Here is a 17,725-nt window from a genome sequence, read left to right as displayed (position 1 = left end):
ATTAAATCAATTCTGTCATTTGTCCTTTTTAAAAAAATTAAAATAAAGCTTAAAAAGAACTAAAAGAGCCAAAAAAAGACCTAAGGGGCTAAAGACAGAAGAAGGTCTTTAAAGGATAAAAAGAGATGAATTAGTATACATGGACTAAATTCTCCATTTTCCTATAAGTGAATCAATAACTTGGTGAGGGAGGGAGGAAAGAAAGATAACAAGGAGAAATTAGATGAAGAGGAAGTGGCAGTATAAGAGACAGGGGACTGGGCGGGGGGTATCCCTCACCCAACAGGGAGCTGAGCACAGAAAGGATCATGACTTGGTCTAAAGTAAATACAGGACAGACAAGAGTAGAAGGTTGTGTTAACCCCTGAAGAAGGAATGGGAAGATCACACCAAAGAACATTCTCATTGAGGGAATCTTAGAATCCCTTTTTGTGTATTTGTTTTAAATGACATGAACATCCACCTTACTCTCCTCTCCAGGAAAAGAGCACCTCTCACTACTGAATTCTATTCCAGGAGTCTGTATTAATAGACAATACTCATGGTGGTAAGGAAAACTGGAGACTGAACTCAAGTCTTAGAAGCAGTGAATGATGATGCTAAGGTCAAGGGGTAAGACATGGGACACCAGTGGGACTCACAGTGCTTCCTTCTAGAGCTGCTTCCTTCATGAACTGATACTTCTGTAAGTAATCCACAGCAGAAAACAAGCAGAATAGAGCATGATCAACAAAGCAATAACAAAGAAATGGAACAGAAAAGAAATCAAACGATACTATGTAGATTCTACCCTCATGAGAGACAGAGAATGGAAAAGGATGAAATAAGGGTAGAACCACTGAAATGGAAGACAGATTTCATAACTGATGAGGAGGAAGAAATGAAGGGTTAAAAAGTGAAAAAATTCTTTTTCAAAAAGTATAAGAAAAGATCTTATTTAACAGTTTAGGAGGGGAGGAGAGATTTTGAAGAGAAGGATCTAAGAGTAGTGGGGGAAACAAAGTAGAAAGAGAGACAGAAAATAACAATAAGAGATATCAAACTTGAATCAACAGAGGGAGGACCAATGATGGAGTAGATGAAGTATGGAAAGGAAAAGGTTTTTATTGATTTTGTATAAATAACTCAGAATTCTTAGATTTAACCTTCTTTCTCTGAAATACTCTTCAAAGTAAACTGAAACCATTAAAATATTTCTCTTTTTGTACACTCTGATACCTGAATGTCAGGCACTGGGAAAATTGAAGGGCAAGATGTCAGAACAAATACAGCCCATTCAAAAATCCTGAGTTGGAATCCTACCTCAGTCACTTACTATCTTTTTTACACTAGGCAAATTACTTCAGCCCTGTGTGCCTCTATTTCCTATTAATTGTAAATAATAGTCACAGGACTGTTATGAGGATCAAATGAGATAAAACACATAAAGATTTCCATAAAATCTTAGACAGCAGTTAGTAGAGGTTCTTTATTTCTATGCCATGGGTCCCTTTGGCAATCTGGTGAAGTGCAAGGATCCCTTGCATTTCAGAACTGATATCAGAAGGATATCATTATATGTATTAAAATACAAGGAATTACTAATGAAATGAATTATATTAAGATATAGTTACTAATTCTTTTTAGAAAGTTCATAGACAGCAGGTTAAAACCTCTTCACTAGATATTTGCTTGTTAACCCACAATAAGAAAATTGGTGACCAAGCACACTCCACTCTTCTAGGCAAAAAAGCTGTCAACTGTCAGTGCAGAATGCATGCATTTTCTGACGTGGCTAAAGTACTGGTTTGTTTTTCTTTTCTTGTTACAAGGGAGGATTCCATGTGGTAATGGTAGGAGTCATTGAGAAGTGACAGTGAAGTTTTTTAAAAGTATCAGAACTGCAGATAGTTACGTTGTGGATGGAGTGTTAGAGCTGGAGTCAGTAATGGCTAGTTCAAATCTGGCCTCAGACATGAACTAGCTAGGTGACCTCGACAAGTCCTTTAATTTCTCTTTACCTCAGTTTCCTTAATTGTAAAATGGGGATAACTATAGGATCTAATTCCCAGGGGTGTTGCATGAATAAAATGAGGTAATATTTATGAATCTCTTTTACAAATATAAATATATATGCGTATAGAAATATATGCAAACATGTATATGCATATAAGTATATGTGCTAGCATTCAAAGTACTTGAATATAGCTATCATTTCTCTCAAAAGTTTTTCTTCTTCAACATAAACTTCACTAGTCTCTTCGACTCTTCCTAATATGGTGATACCCTCTGGATCCCTTTCTGTGGTTACCTCTTTTGGAAGCGCCCCAGTTTGCCTATGCCTTTCACAAGCAGTGGTCACCAGACTTCAACATAGCATTCCAAATGCAGTCTGACCAGGAGAAAGGACAGCAGCATTACTATCACCCCCTGAGCTCTTAGTGCTCTCAGTCCATTATATTTCTTTTATTGCAACCTACGATCTTGAGGCTACCAGGTAATGCTTCTCTTAGCGGACTTGAAGTCAGCTAATGTCCCCGGGTATTTTTCCCATCAATGGTATTCTCACCATTCCTCACCCATCTTCTACTTGTGCTATGAATATTCTATCCTAAGTATAGAATTCTTTATTTTTCCCTATTCAATTTTCATCTTAATAGAACTGGTTCCTAAATCAAGCATGTTGAAATATTTTTTTTAATTTTAATTCCATGCTGCATCATAGTAGGTACCTTAGCTTGGTATCACCTAGAAATCGAATAAGCTTAACTTCAATGACTTAATCCAAGGCACAGGGGGAAAAAGGAAAGAAAAGAAAAGAGCATATCTCCAGGTCAAAAAACCAATGATAATAAAAAATGCCATATCATATGGCAAGAGTTTGAGAACTCAAAACCAAGTGAATGATCATTGGAAAAAAAAAGCTAAAAAACACAGGCCTTAATGTATAAATGTTCAGGATGATTTGGGAAATGTATTTTTTTCCTATAATTTTCTAAAACCTAAAGATTTTCCTAGGTAAAGAATTTAATTTAAATTTAAAAGTTAAGTACTAAATTAAATACTAAACAGTTTCTAATTTTACATGAACACTTGATATGTGTCTTCATTAGCTTATGATAAAAGATTTTCTATTTTTGAGGCAAATTTTTAAAAAAGTTCTTAGGTAGCAATCACTTGCCAAAAGACTAGTAATTAAGTGAGCTGAATTTTATGGAAATGAGTATCAAATCCTCCTTAAATTACATATGATTTTAAAAATCAAAGTTTATATTCAACCCCCCACTACCTGGAGACCACCACCGGCCAAAGACCTTCCCAAGTGTTTAGGTCTCATGCAAAAATCCACATTCACTTTAATGGCAGTTCAGAGGAAATAAATCTGTTGACATACTTGCCCTCTGTTATCCAACTTCTAGTAAATAAGCAACCTCAATTCTATAATTTCCAGAATTGTGCAATAATGGGAAAAAAATTAAAAGTCCAAAAAGCTAGGCTACAGCTAACCATGTAGCACTATAGTTTTCTATAGCACTATATCTAAAATTACAATTAATTTCAAAATATTAAACTAAATTTTAGAACTCATGAAAGTTACCTTTTTTACTTCTGCTAGAGAAAATCCAGATAACTTCCTTGGATTATTAAAGCCAAGAATGCAGTATTTCTGCTCTGTTATCAAGTTGTAAAGGTTCTACTTGAGATAAAAAGAAATCTTACAGAAAATGCTTAACTCATCATACAATGTTGTTGGATATTTTTTTCCTTGTTGCTTGGAAGGGGGAAAAAAAGAAACTGCTGAATTTCTGTCACTTCTTGAAATACTATCTTCAAGTTAATGTGGAAGGATAATATGTAAGGAGGAAAAGACAAAAGAGTATCAAAAAACTGCTGAACAGTGGACGCAGAAGAGACTATGAAAAAATATCCCCTCTCTCTTGAAGACAATAGTACTTAGGGGATGTGCAATCTGCATTTTAAAATAGGACTTGTATCAGCAAAGTATGAAAAAGGAGTTGATTTAATTCATATTATACAAGCCATTATAAGGTACATGAATCTACTACCAGTTCAAGGGCAAAGAGTCAGCATCATTTTAGATAATAAAATCATATCCTTTGTTTAAGAGTTTAATATAAATTGCATTGGTGAGAATACACAGACAGACATGAGCACACACACACACACACATACACGCACACGCGCGCACACACACACACACACACACACACACACACACACATACACACACCCCTACAACAATGACAATGAGTCTCAATTTTTCAGACCAGTAGTTTTAGGCCAGGTCCATGAATTTGTGGACTTAAGCTAGGGGCAGCTTAAGCAATTCTAATAAATATGGTCTGAGGAAAACAAACTCTGTGCTTAATTTGAGAAGGTGGGAACTAAAATTTACAGACAAATTCTACTTCTCCTGCCACAACTTTTCTGATCACATCTGAACCATAAGCAATTTCTCTTGATATTTCTACATCAAAATTTCTGGCACTGGGGGAACTAGGGATGGTAATAGACATAGGGCATCACAGCCCACAAAACTCCTATCCATGAAAGTAATTGTAGAGGACTAATATCCATGAGCCTCTGCTAAGCTTTTTTGAAAAACTGCTTAGCACCCCACCTATAGTAGATGAGTTTCTTTGTATATTAAACTGCTAATTTATAATATGTGATGTCACCATTTTTTCCACAGTAAAAATAGTTCCATAAAAGGGGGAAGGCATCTCTACTTAGAATCTATTGCTACTATTACTTTGTAGAGGACTTGGGAATTAGGGTATGTTTGATTCTGCAACATACTCAGCACACATGCATGTATGCATACAAGCATATATACATACACATACATATATACACACATAAACACAAGTACATACACTTATGTACTTGTACACATACATGTGCACATGAATACAGACAAAAAAAGTAGAGTCAATAAATAGAGATGCCACACCCACTTTTTTTAAACTTTTCGCTATGGAAAAATTGGCTGTTATATATTCCAAATGAGTAATTCAATACACAAAAAAACTCATCTACTCTAGGAAGAGTGCTGAGAAATTTTTTGAAAAACTTTACAAAGGCTCATGAGTATGATCTCTACATATATACTTATAGAGAAGGGGTAGGAAAAGGTGGCATATTTTCAGGGATCGGGGAGAACTTTGAGATTCAAAGGTAAACTGGTTTGAAATTAGACTGTGTAGAATCTTGAATACTAGCTGAAGTCTCTATTCTATTTGACAGGCAATGAAAAGTCACTAGGGAATTTTGAAAAATTGAGTCCTATTATCAGATGTGTTAACATTAGGAAGCAATATGTTGAAAGAATCAAAAAATAAGAACTTGAAGACAGAGACCTATTAGATACCTGGTTGGATATGAAGAGTGACATTAAGAATGGTAAGGAGGAGAAAAATTAAAGAGATACATGGAAATATTCATATGAGATCCATACCTCAACGTTTGCAAGTCATTTACTCAACTCAGTCAACTAGCCTACTATGTACCAGGCTCTGTGCTAAGCACAACTATTCTACATCTAGCAAATCCAATTTTATCAATTAAGCTAATCATATTTTTTATATTTAATAGAATATCATACACTTGTTGCATTTGGGCATAGTGATTTTCTTTAGTGTTTTTATATATTTTACTACTGAACTGAAACTAAAATCCTAATAAGAAAACTTCTTCTACCAATCAACAATCTTCTACTGATCAAGAGCAAGATCTTCTTTTCAACTCAGAGTTACAGAAAGTCACCTGGGGTACTGAGAGATAATGTTACCTGCTTAATGTCACACTGCCAGTCAGCTATTCCTGATTTCAAAGTTAGCTTTATACACTATACCAAGATACTTTCAGTGAAAGACAAACAGGTACCAAAATGAGAGACAGAAAGAAAGAACACACATAGCAAAAATGGCAAGTAATTCTGTTTTCGTACAGTCTTCCCATGCCCCTATAAATGTTATCAGCCCGTACAATTAATCAAATAGTGACGGAAAGGACGAAGCTCTGGCCATGCTAGATCTCAGTTATTAGTCCTGAATTTCATATACATACAAAATTTAAAAATGCAAACTTCATATTCAGCAGCAGAGCTACTATACTGGATCATCCAACTAATAGAATCTTTACACCAAAGATTATATGAGATGAACTGTCTTGATTTCCCCTCTGCCAGGGGAGGGGGGAGGATTCTGAAACCTATCTATCCTTGGAATTATAACGTCAAACCAATACCATGTTTAGGACTGAGTTTCATGAAATGTAAGGTAGGATTTGATCTCTATCACATTGGGACTTTTTGAACTACAATGAAGCAGAGAAGAGTGGAATTCTGGAGTTCTTCATTTTACAGAGGGACAGATAGAAGGGGACAGTGATGGAGCAGGAAGTAAGTGAGTCAAATGGGGGAAGATATATTATTTGAATGAGGATCAAGATACAGCATTGGAAAGGCAATTTGAAGAACCAAAACACATCTGCCCAGTCAAATGTCATCTCTGACTGAGAAGGATAACTACCGTTTTCTCCAAGAGAAAGGGGAAACATTGAAATGCTCCAGTGCTCAACTGGCTGTCTCTCTACTTGAGATGTAAATCAGCTTGTCAAAGGTTTGTCTAATGAAATCTGTTTTAACTTCTGATTTGTTTCTTGAAAACATCTTACCCATGACATGAAACTATGATTAATCATAACTTTCTAGCAAGGTATGTCTATATATTAATTATGTGTGGTGTTTGGTGGGGTAGAGGGAGCGAGTACAATAGGGAATGCCAGGGAACTGCTGGAAATATACAGAACTAGGATAAAGGAAGAGCAAGGGAAGAAGAATTCATTAAGTGCCAAGTATGTGCCAGGCACTGTGCTAAGCATTTTACAAATATCTCATTTGATCCTCACAACAACCCAGTGAGGTAGGTGCCATTGCTATCCCCCATTTTACAGTTGAGAAAATGGAAGCAGTCAGGGGTTAACTGACTTGCCAGACATCACACAGCTAGTGAGTCTGAGGACAAATTTGAGCTCAGGTCTTCATGGCTCTAGGTCCAGTGCTCTATTTACTGTACCACCAGCTGCCTTCACCAGCCTATCTTCCAAGACTGGAATTTGGACCCCTTAGCCAGAATTCTGCCTTAGTTAAGGGGCTCTAAGCTGAAAGAGAGAGAAAATCTAAAGTTTAGATTTATTAATAGTTGTATTGGCTTTAAAATGCAGAAATAGACATTTTACATGAATAATGAAGGGGTAGGAAATAAGAATGTATATAGTGCTCATGTGCCAGGCACTGCTAAATGCTTTTTACAAATATTATCTCATTTGATCCTCTTATTATCTTCATTTTATACTTGAGAAAGCTGAGGCAAGTGATTAAGTGACTTGCCCAGGGTCACTTGGACTTGTAAGTGTACGGGTTCACACTGGACCTCAGATAACCCTAACTACACTCTATCCACTTCACCACCAACTGCCTTCACCAGCAACAGTGGCTACTGAATGTCCTTAGGAGTATGGAGTCACTCCTAAAAACCAGATTCTAACATAGCTTATAACACAGGAGCCTCAGGCCATCTCCAGGCTCTGAGGATAGGATGAGACAGAAAAGTGGACCAAAGGAAGGTCACATCTCCTGGCAGTGCCTGGTAGGAGGAAAAAGATATTCTGAAAAGAATCTCCCTCTTTCATTTACCAAGTGGGAGGGAGAAAGGCAGAAGAATGAGTATATCTTTTACCTTTGGTTTTGCTTTCAATTATAGATGTTCAAACCTGTGCCAGATAGCAACACCTGCTGGTTGCATTACCAAATCTTTTTCTTATGATTTATTTTGCAAAGTACTGCCTCCTTGAGAATAAAAGGCATGTCTTTTAGCCAGTGCTGTATATTGAATAATGAGTGTCTTTGCAAATGGTTAAGAAACCTTATTTGATAAACTAATATAAAGATGGGAAGACAGTTTGAGGACAGGCATTTTATCTGAAAGGGAAATATCTGTCCGAACTGGTGTAGCATGGCAAGGAAGACACCTCCATTGAACTGCAGCTGTGTGACCTCCCATCTTCTGTGCTGAAACTGTATGTATCTAGTACACGCAAGCAAAGTAAAAATCAGACTTCCACTTCAGGCATTTGGAAACTCCCGTTCAACACGAATTAACACAATACAATAGAGAGGCTTAGAATATACAAAAGGTGAGAGAGATAGGTAAGGATCCAGTGTTATTGGCTTTCTTATGTTTTTGGATAGGTCTTTTTTGTTGGAATGGCACTTTCGTTTTGTGACATTCTACTAGGCTTTCTGAGATCTTGGCCCTGGAGAAAAAAAAAAATGGGTTTGTCATTGGGTTACCAAAAAGCCATGCCCTTCTCAAGGCCTTGTAATCCATTACATCTCCTTAAGAGGATGTCTATGTGAGGTGTCAGGAAAGCCTGGAAACAGGTGATAACTAATATGTCAGTATTATTCAAGGTTGCCTAAAAAGAAGAGACAGATGACTTTACTCCTTAATAAAAACAACAGGACACAACTGGTACATGATAAACTCCTACGCTAAGGGGCATGGAGTTAATTTAACCAAAATAGAATCCCTAACTTAAAAAGTTTTACCCTGGTAGCACTACAAAAACTTTATGGCGCTTTCATGGTTCTGTCTCCCTTGGAAGTTAATGGCATCATAGCAAATCACTACTTGACACCAGGGACAAATAGCGCCCCTCACCTAGGCCCCACAGAGCTTTAGTCATGAGCTAAGAGTCTTACAGTCTAAGCTGTGAGTCTGCTGAGACACTATATTATTTATTGATCTGGTAAACTGCAGCACATGCAAAATACAAAGCAGTACTTATTAGTCAGTCTGTTTTCTGGCACTCACAGTCAAGACTTCCAGATCAAGGTGTCCAATTGATTCTGGTAGTAAGTTTTACTCAACAATTAAAACACAAGACTTTTTGTCAGCTGAGTCACACACATTGCCAGATTTAAGAATTCTATAATATGTTAGCCAAAAAATCACAGTCATAGCAATGGCACTCCCTTTTCTGTAGAGTCATTTTTTAAAAAAAGATACATAAACAATCTGTGCTCCATCACAATTAGAACTGAATCAAACTCACTGTAGTACCCTCCACACAGCACAAACTGTACCTTTGCAGTCCATGGTTAGCAAAGGGAAGTCTCTCTTGTAAGCAGGCACTTTTCTTTTGCCTTTTGCCTTTTAAAACTAAACATTTTCAGAAGTCATTAACACAGCTAATCCCTAAACCATTAGTAGAGTCATAAAGTGAGAGAGCAAGAGTAAACTGATGACAACCTTTTATGTTTATTTAGTTGTGAGACTTAAATGAGAGACCTTTGAACCTGCTCATGCCTGGAGTCAGAGGGTAAGCACTTAGTGCCTGTGTGTGGTTGTATGTGTGGGTACAAGGGCTCCCCTGCACACAGGCAAAGGACCAGGCAAGAGAAGAAGGGGAGAGCTGGAGAATAGTGTAAAGAGACTGACAGAGTTTATATTGCTACTAGAGCTTTTCCTCAAAGAGCTACAAGGTCAGATAGGTCTTTTTTTTCTCCTCCTTTGGCAAAAGAGGTTCTCTTTAGGAAAGCAGTTCCTTAAAATCTCAAACAATACCATCAAATAACTGAAGCGTTCCTTTTGATCCAATTTCTCTCTTGTTTTCTATAGTACTTGGCTCCACCAAAAACTTTAAAATATTTGAAGAACAGGTAACATTTTAATAGAAATCTCAGCTCAGAATAAAATTAATTGGACTTTTTATAAAAAACTCTTACTTTGATCTTTCTTAGGTTCCTCTATAATTGAACCGTTCATTTAAATCCAATTTTCCAGACCAAAAAACCCAAGTTTTCACAAATCATTGAAATGCATATACTCTTCCCATAATTTTATTCAATTTACCAATATTTAAGTACCTATTACCTCCAAGGCACTGAAGACATCACCTATGCCACGGAGATGACTTGGGAATTGAAAATTACTATGATTAACTCTTCTTCCAAAATGTCTTCTATGCCACTGTGTTATCTCAGCAAGGCAATGAGGTTGGGTTCTTGAAAGCTAATGCAGGGAAGCACAAGCTCTGTCAAATCCTGCCAGGTTGGGAAAACTTCAAATAGAGACAACTGCAGACTGGGTGTTTGTCATCCACGTACCAGTCTAACCAACCTCAGGTTGGCTGCAAGAAAACAAAGACTATCAACTAAGTCTTTGGGAAGTTATGTTCAGTATCAGTAGAGGGAGTGCCTAACGCTGGAAAAATCAGGGAGAACTATAGCGATAGGGATAGAAGTAGAGAAAGGGATAAGGATAGGGATACTGCTGGGTATAGGGGTAGAAACAGGGACAGGGACAGAGAGATAGTGATAAGGATAGAGAAAAGGATTGGAATAAAGACAGGGATAGAGATAAGGATAGAGATGGGGATAAAAACTGGATATGTGATATCATTTGTAACTTATAATCTTAAAAGGCTGCCTACAGTCAGTCTTCTTAAACTTTTTCTACTCCTGACCACTTCAGCACTTCTTAAACTGTGAATGCTGCCTGATCACACAGCTAATATGTGTTAGAGACAAGACGTGCTTTGTAGCTCTGAGGACAATTCTGTTTCAACTAAATCAAAAATATACATATAATTTTCTGCCTTTTTTATAAATCAAATAGAGTAAAATCTTGACAAAATGATTTTAAAATAAATTTCAGTGGCTTAAAAAAAGATCATCCATTTACACAATGTGAGCTATGCTGAGAAGCTTAATGCCAGTATTTTGATTCATTTGTTTATAACCAGCCAATCTTTGACTCAAGAGAAATGATACAGGCTAGACTATCTCTCACCATCTCAAAGCCACCCTATGTCTGTACATATTCTTTCTTACACATGTCATGTCTCAGAAGAGGTATCCTTTCATGTTGACGAAGACAAGGTGTTCTTTCACTCTAAGGTTCATCTTTTGCATGTTAAAGCTTGGCTAACAGCATATTGCCAGCCCCACCAGCACCACTATTCCTCCAAAACCACACTGCTACCCACAGAGCTATCCCACTAATAGCCATGGCCATAACTGAGACTCCCCTACTGATTGCTGAAGAGGATACTGCTTCTTCCAAGTTTTTGGACACCAAGGCTGAAGCCATGGAACAGTTGTAATTCAGGCCCAAGTGGGTCTTCATTCACAGAATTGTCTAAGTGTATATATGTGTTATCTCCCCTATCAAACTAAAAGCTCTTGGAAGATATGGAGGGCACTTTATTTCATTTTTATTTGACAAGAACTTGTACACAGTAAGTGCTAAATAAATGTTGCTTTGAAAATTCTCAATGCAAATAAATCAATGAAATATCTACCCTATAAAAGTTAATTCCTAGAGGTACAGTCAGGTTGGTGGAATAAAGTTAGCCCAGGGGTGGAGAACCTGAAGCCTTGAGGCCACATGTGGTCCCCTAGTTTCTTAAGTGTGGCCCTTTGACTGAGTACAAGTTTTACAGAACAAATCCTTTTATTAAGGGAATTTGTTCTGTGAAGTTTGGATTCAGTCAAAAGACTGCACCCAAGGACCTAGAAAACCACATGCGGTATCTAGGTCACAGGTCCCCCACCTCTGATAGCACTTTTCCCTAGCTCAACCAATATATTCTCCTTCAAACAACTTTAAAGAGCATGTCAAATCATATTTTAAGCAGGAAAACCAACAACAAAAAGTCACAGGGACTCATTTTTTTTTTCCCATCCCAGGGTACCATAGATAGATAGAAAAAAGTGTTCATGGACACTAGGGTGAGGGCTTATCAGGAGCTAAGACTAGCAAAAGCTACACTCTCTGTGGGCTTTGCAACATGCTGCAGTGGTAGCAGCAGAAGCAATGGCACTGTGAGTACTTAGAGCCCAGAGGCAATAAAAGGACTGTATACCTAATCAGAAGGAGATTACAGGGGTACCCTATGCTAGCACTGCATGCCAGAGTTTCATTTGGTAACTCCATTACCTATCACCCAGTTGGAAAAGAGCACTTGCAGTCACAAGGGAACAGGAGTCCTAACTGGGAAGCAGTCTCAGTCCTAAATTGGAGAGGAGTACTTGCAGACACAAAGGAGCAAGGGTCCTATATGAGTACCATTGACAGTTCAAAGACATGGAAGTATTATGATTACCAAGGAGCAGGTATCTTACCTGAAGAAGAATCAGAGCACAGACCAGGAAAGCAGTGACCAGACTTCTCCCCAAATCACACCACCTTTGAGGCACTGAAAGCATAGATGCCCTTTGACCTAGCTGTGAAAACAGCAGTAAATTAAAGTCTGAAGCACAGTACAGCTGCCACCTCCCCGTTCTCTCCTCTATATTCCAGAGTTTATTCCTCTATATTCCAAATTTAGCATAAAGTCCAAATTCAAGAAATTGTCTAAGAAAATGAGCAAACAATAAAACTACCTGACCTATGAAGATAAGGGTGAAAAGAAAGCTCAAGGCATTCTCAAAAGACAATGACCTGAAAATACCTACAAGCAAAGCTTCAAAGAAAAATGTAGTTTGGACATAAGCTCAACAAGAATTCCTAGAAGAGTTAAAGAAAGAGCTAAAAGGGTAGAAATCAAAAAATAATAGTAGAGCAAAAATTTGGAAAGGAAATGTGAAGTATATGAAGAAATTATGAAAAATATAATAACTTGATAAAAGAGGCACAAAAATATTGAAGAAAATAATTTCTTGAAAACCAAAACTGGCAAAACTTAAAAATATTTTCACTGTTATTTAACTTTCATTTCTTTTTTTTTAATTTTGAGTTTTAAATTCTCTCTTCCATCCAAGCCCCCTATTATACCCATTGGGAATGCAAGCATTATGATATATCAATTACATATGTTAAATCATGAAAAACATATTTCCATATTAGCCATATTTTTCTAAAGCCAGAAAAATAAAGACATTAAGGAAGTTATATTCCAGTTAGCACTCAGAGTTCATCAGTTTTCCCTGGAGGTGGATAGCATTTTTTTCATCATAAGTATTTTGGATTTGTCTTGGATCATTGCATTGACCAGAGTAGCCAAGTCTTTCACAGTTGATCATCAATACAATATCGCTGCTGTGCACAATGATCTTCTGCTTCTGTATACTTCACATTGCACTTGTCTATAGGTCTTCCCATGTTCTTTTCTAAGACACCCTTCTTCTCATTTCCCACAGCAGAGTAGTATTCCCTCAATGGGACACTAATACATTGTTGGTAGAACTGTGAACTGATTCAGCCATTTTGGAGAGCAATCTGGAATTAAGCCCAAAGAGTTACAAAACAGTGTATATTCTTTCATTGAAGGTGATCAGGGGAAAAGAAAAAGAACCTATGTGTTTGAAAATATTTCTAGTAACTTTCTTTGTAGTAGCAAAGAGCTGGAAATTGAGGGAATGCCCACGAATTGGTGAATGGCTAAACAAGTTGTGGTGTACGATTGTGATAGAATGCTACTGTGTTGTAAGAAATAATAAGCAGATTGATTTTAGGAAAACATGTAAAGATTTGCATGCAATAATGAAGTTCAATGAGCAGAACCATGAGAATGTTGTATATAGTAACACAAGTATATATATGTATTTTTCATATATAATATATAAGTACATGTGCATGTCTAAGTTTGGAAAAGTGTGTGTTTTATGCATGTATATATTTTAAACTGCTCTCTCCCTCCATCCCCACCCCATATTAGAGAGGACCAATATTTCACACACATATAGATACGTTTGTATATATATACATACAAGTGTATATACATAAACATACATATGTGCATGTCAAATGGTCAAAAAAGGCTACCATTTGACACAGCTATAGATATAGATATAGATATGGATATATATATAGATAGATTATATAGATATAGACATAGACACAGATATAGATAGAAATTGTGTGTGTGCATGTGCATGAATGTGTGAAATAGTAAGCTTCTTTAGTGCCAAGTGAGGAGGGAAGGAGGGAGATATTTAGAAAATTAAAATGTTACAAAAATCAACTAAATTAAAATTTTAAAATAGTACTTCACAGTCATATGTCATGACTTATTAGGTCATTCCCCAATTAATGGATATTCCCTCAATTTCCAATTTTTTGCCACCACAAAAAAGAGTTCCTACAAATATTTTTGTACATATAGGTCCTTTTCCATTTTCTTTAATATCTTTGAATACAGACATAGTAGTGGTATTACTTAGTCAAATGATATGCAGTTTTCTAGCCCTTTGGGTATAGTTACAAATTCCTTGCCAGAATGGTTGAACCTGTGAACAACTTCAATGACAATTCATTAGTGTAACTATTTTTCCCTCATCCCCTCCAACATTATTTATTTATAGGTGTGAAGTAGTACCTCAGTATTGTTTTAATTTTCATCTCTCCAGTCAATAGTGATATAAAACATTTTTATACGCCTATAGATAGCTTTGATTTCTTTTTTCTTAAAACTGCCTTTGCCCATTTATTAATTGAATAATGGGTTTTTTTTTTTTATAAATTTGACAGTTCTATATTCAGTATATATTTGAGAAATAAGCCTTTCATCATAGTATCTTGCTGTAAAATTTTTGATATTACTCCAATTTCTACAAGTCTTTTATCAAAATACAGTTTCCTAAATTAGGTCTATTTAAATTAGGTTTATTTTTGCTTTTGTTTTGTCTAAGATCATGATTGTTACCCCTGCCTTTTCTGCTTCAACTGAAGCATATTAGATTCTGTTTCAGCCCTTTATTTTAATTGTGTTTTTCTTTCTGTTTCAAGTGTATCTCCAACATAATGTTGGATTCTGGTTTCGAATCCATTCTACTAATTGCTTTCATGTTAAGGGTGGGCTCATCCCATTCACATTCTCATTTATGATTACTGTATAACATTTCCTTTCTTCCCATTTTCTCCTATTTATTCCTCTCCTTCTTGTTTTTCCTTGTCCTTCCTCAAAAGTCTGTTTTGCTTCTAAGCACTACCCTCCCTTTTATCATCTGCCCTCCCCTTTGTCATCCTCCCCCACCTATTTCATTACTGGGTATGTTACATTTCAATGCACAACTGAGTGTGTATGTGTGTGTTTGCACGTGCGCATGCACGTGCCCATATGCACACATATATTCTTCCCTCTTTAAACCACTTCTGATGAAAGTAAGGTTCAACCATTGTGTGCAACCATCCTATTTCCCCCTCAATTATAAAAGGTCTTCCTTGCATGCCTCTTTTATGGGAGAATATTTTCTCCATTCTACCTCTCCCTTCCTCCTTCTCCCACTTGTCTCTCTTTCTTACTCCTCTGTTTTTTTTACTTTATTTTTATTTTTGTGTAGATCATTCCAACATAATAGATTCATATTCATGCCCTCTGTGTAAACTTCTTTTAACTGCCCTAATAATGATAAAATTCTTAGGACTTCCATGCATAGTCTTCTCATATAGGAATGTAAACAGTTTAACTTTATTGAGATTCTTATGATTACTCTTTCATGTTTACCTTTTAATGCTTCTCTTGTGTCTTTTGCTTAATGTCACATTTTCTATTAGGCTCTGGTCCTTTCATGAGGAATACTTGAAAATTTTCTGTCACTAAATATCCATTTTTCCACTGAAGGATTATACTCATTTTTTCTGGGTAGATGATTCTTGGTTGTAATTTGCTTTCCAGAATATCATATTCCAAGCCCTCTTCTCCTTTAATATGAAAGATATTAAATCTTGTGTGATCCTGACTGTGGTTCCACAAAATTTAAAAACTTTTTGCTGTTTTTGTTTCTGATTGAATTAAGTATTTTCTTTCTGACCTGGAAGCTCTGGAATTTGGCTACAACATTCAGGCAAACTTTCATTTTGAAATCTCTTTCAGGAGGTCAGTAGTAGATTCTTTCAATTTCTATTTTGCCCTCTAGATCTAAGATAACTCGGCAAATTTCCTGGATGATTTCGTGAAATATGATGTCTAGGCTCTTTTTTTTTTTAAACTACAGCTTTCAACTAGACCAGTAATTCCTAAGTTATCTTTTCTTGGCCTATTTTCTAAATCAATTGTTTTTGTGATAAGCTATTTCACATTTTCTTCTATTTTTCTCATTCTTTTGACTTATTGTTTCTTAATATTTCATGGAGTCACTAGTTTTCATTTGATCAATTCTGATTTTTTTAATTAATTATTTTTCTTCAGTGAGTTTTTGTGCCACTTTTTTAATTTGGTCAGTTTTGGTTTTTAAGGTATTATTTGCTTCAGAATTTTTTGTGCCTCTTTTTATCAAGCTGTTAATCTTATTTTTATATTTTTGTTGCCATCAGTCAAACTTCTTTTCCCAATTTTTCCTCTACCATACTTTTTTTTGTTAAATCTTCCAGGCTTCTTGGGCTTGGGTCCAATTAGCATTTTTATTTGAAACTGTGTAGTTGTTTCCATATTATTGTTCCTTCTGAATTTATTATGTCTTGGTCTTCCTGCCACTGTAATAACTTTTTATGGTCAAACTATTTTTTTGTTCATTTTCCAGTCTATTTCTTGACTTTGAAATTTATTTTAAAGTTGGTATCTGCTCACCTCGAGGCAGAAAAGCACTGTCTCAAGTTTCTAGCTTTATCAAGCTGCTATTTTCAGAGCTAGTTTTGGGGATCTCTGACTTTTTTGGTGCTTCCAAGTAGGTATGATCTTGGGAGAGGAATGGTCCCTGCTCCCATGTGACTGACAACCAGTGCTCCTCTCTGCCCTGGAACTGTGACCCAGAACTGCATATATGCAACAGAATTGCTAACCAGTGCCTGCTATATCCAGTGCTAGCAAATTTTCCCGAATAATCTCTTTCTGACCAGTTTTCCAATGCCCTTACTTTCTCTGTGACCAAAGCTAACTGTGCTGTGATGCAGCTGCTGCCACTGTGTGTGCACATTATAGACATATGTTCACCCTGATGTTATAGACTTCTCCTTGTGACCTCCTAAGTTTTCCTGAGCCAGAAAATGTTCAATCCTGACCTTTTCTTGCTTTTGCCACTCCAAATTTGATTTGAGGTGTTATTTTAAAGTTGTCTGGCAGGGAATGTAGAGAGAGTTCAGCTGGGTTGCTCTTTCCCTTTCTCTAAGACTCCACCAAATATTAAAATAGGTAGAAAACTTGACTGAAGAAAGTAATTTCTTAAAAACTGAGAACTGAAATTTCTAAATTTCTTAAGAACTGAACAAGGGGAAGCTAATGACACTGGGAGATTACAGGAAGCAATAAAAAGTCAAAAGAATGAAAAATAGAAGAAAATATGAAATATAGGGGGAAATTGATAAGGAAACTATGTGGAGGAGAAATAATTTGACAATTATTAGACTACCTGAAAGGCATGATCAAAAAAAGAGGCCAAATATCATATTTCAAGAAAGTATAAGGGAAAACTGCCCCAAAATCTTAGACCTATAGGTCAAAATAGAATTCACCAATTCACCTAAAGGGATCCCCAAATGAAAGCCCCTAGGAATACTATAGCTTTTCCTTTTATGCTTCTTCTATGACATAATACACACACACACACGCACATTCAGTTGGGTATATAAACCTATCCTCCCCAACAGGGAAATAAAACAAGAAAGGCATTAAAGAAAAAGGTGGAGGTGACAAAAGGGAAGGAGGAATAAAGAAGACAGTGTCAAGAGCAAAACAGATCTCACACATAAAATGGAAGTCATTAGGAGAATGGATTAAA

At 36.3% G+C, this 17,725-nt stretch overlaps 1 protein-coding gene across 2 annotated transcripts in view; it reads right to left on the bottom strand.

Annotated features, from left to right (window-relative positions):
- The window catches only part of HNF4G (hepatocyte nuclear factor 4 gamma), a 173,156-nt gene that overhangs the window by 76,770 nt on the left and 78,661 nt on the right, over positions 1-17,725 (bottom strand). Inside the window, exon 2 of one of the 2 annotated variants that reach the window (XM_072604917.1) lies at positions 12,194-12,295. The exons of the other annotated variant lie outside the window; for it this stretch is intronic. The gene's annotated coding sequence lies outside the window, so the exon portion shown is untranslated. The remainder of the gene's footprint in view (positions 1-12,193; positions 12,296-17,725) is intronic. 2 annotated transcript variants of the gene reach the window in all.

Source organism: Notamacropus eugenii, chromosome 4, assembly GCF_028372415.1.
Source record: "Notamacropus eugenii isolate mMacEug1 chromosome 4, mMacEug1.pri_v2, whole genome shotgun sequence".
In the NCBI taxonomy this organism is placed as follows: domain Eukaryota; kingdom Metazoa; phylum Chordata; class Mammalia; order Diprotodontia; family Macropodidae; genus Notamacropus; species Notamacropus eugenii.
Note: the sequence above shows the minus strand (reverse complement) of the source record. Positions and strands in the feature narration are given on the sequence as shown.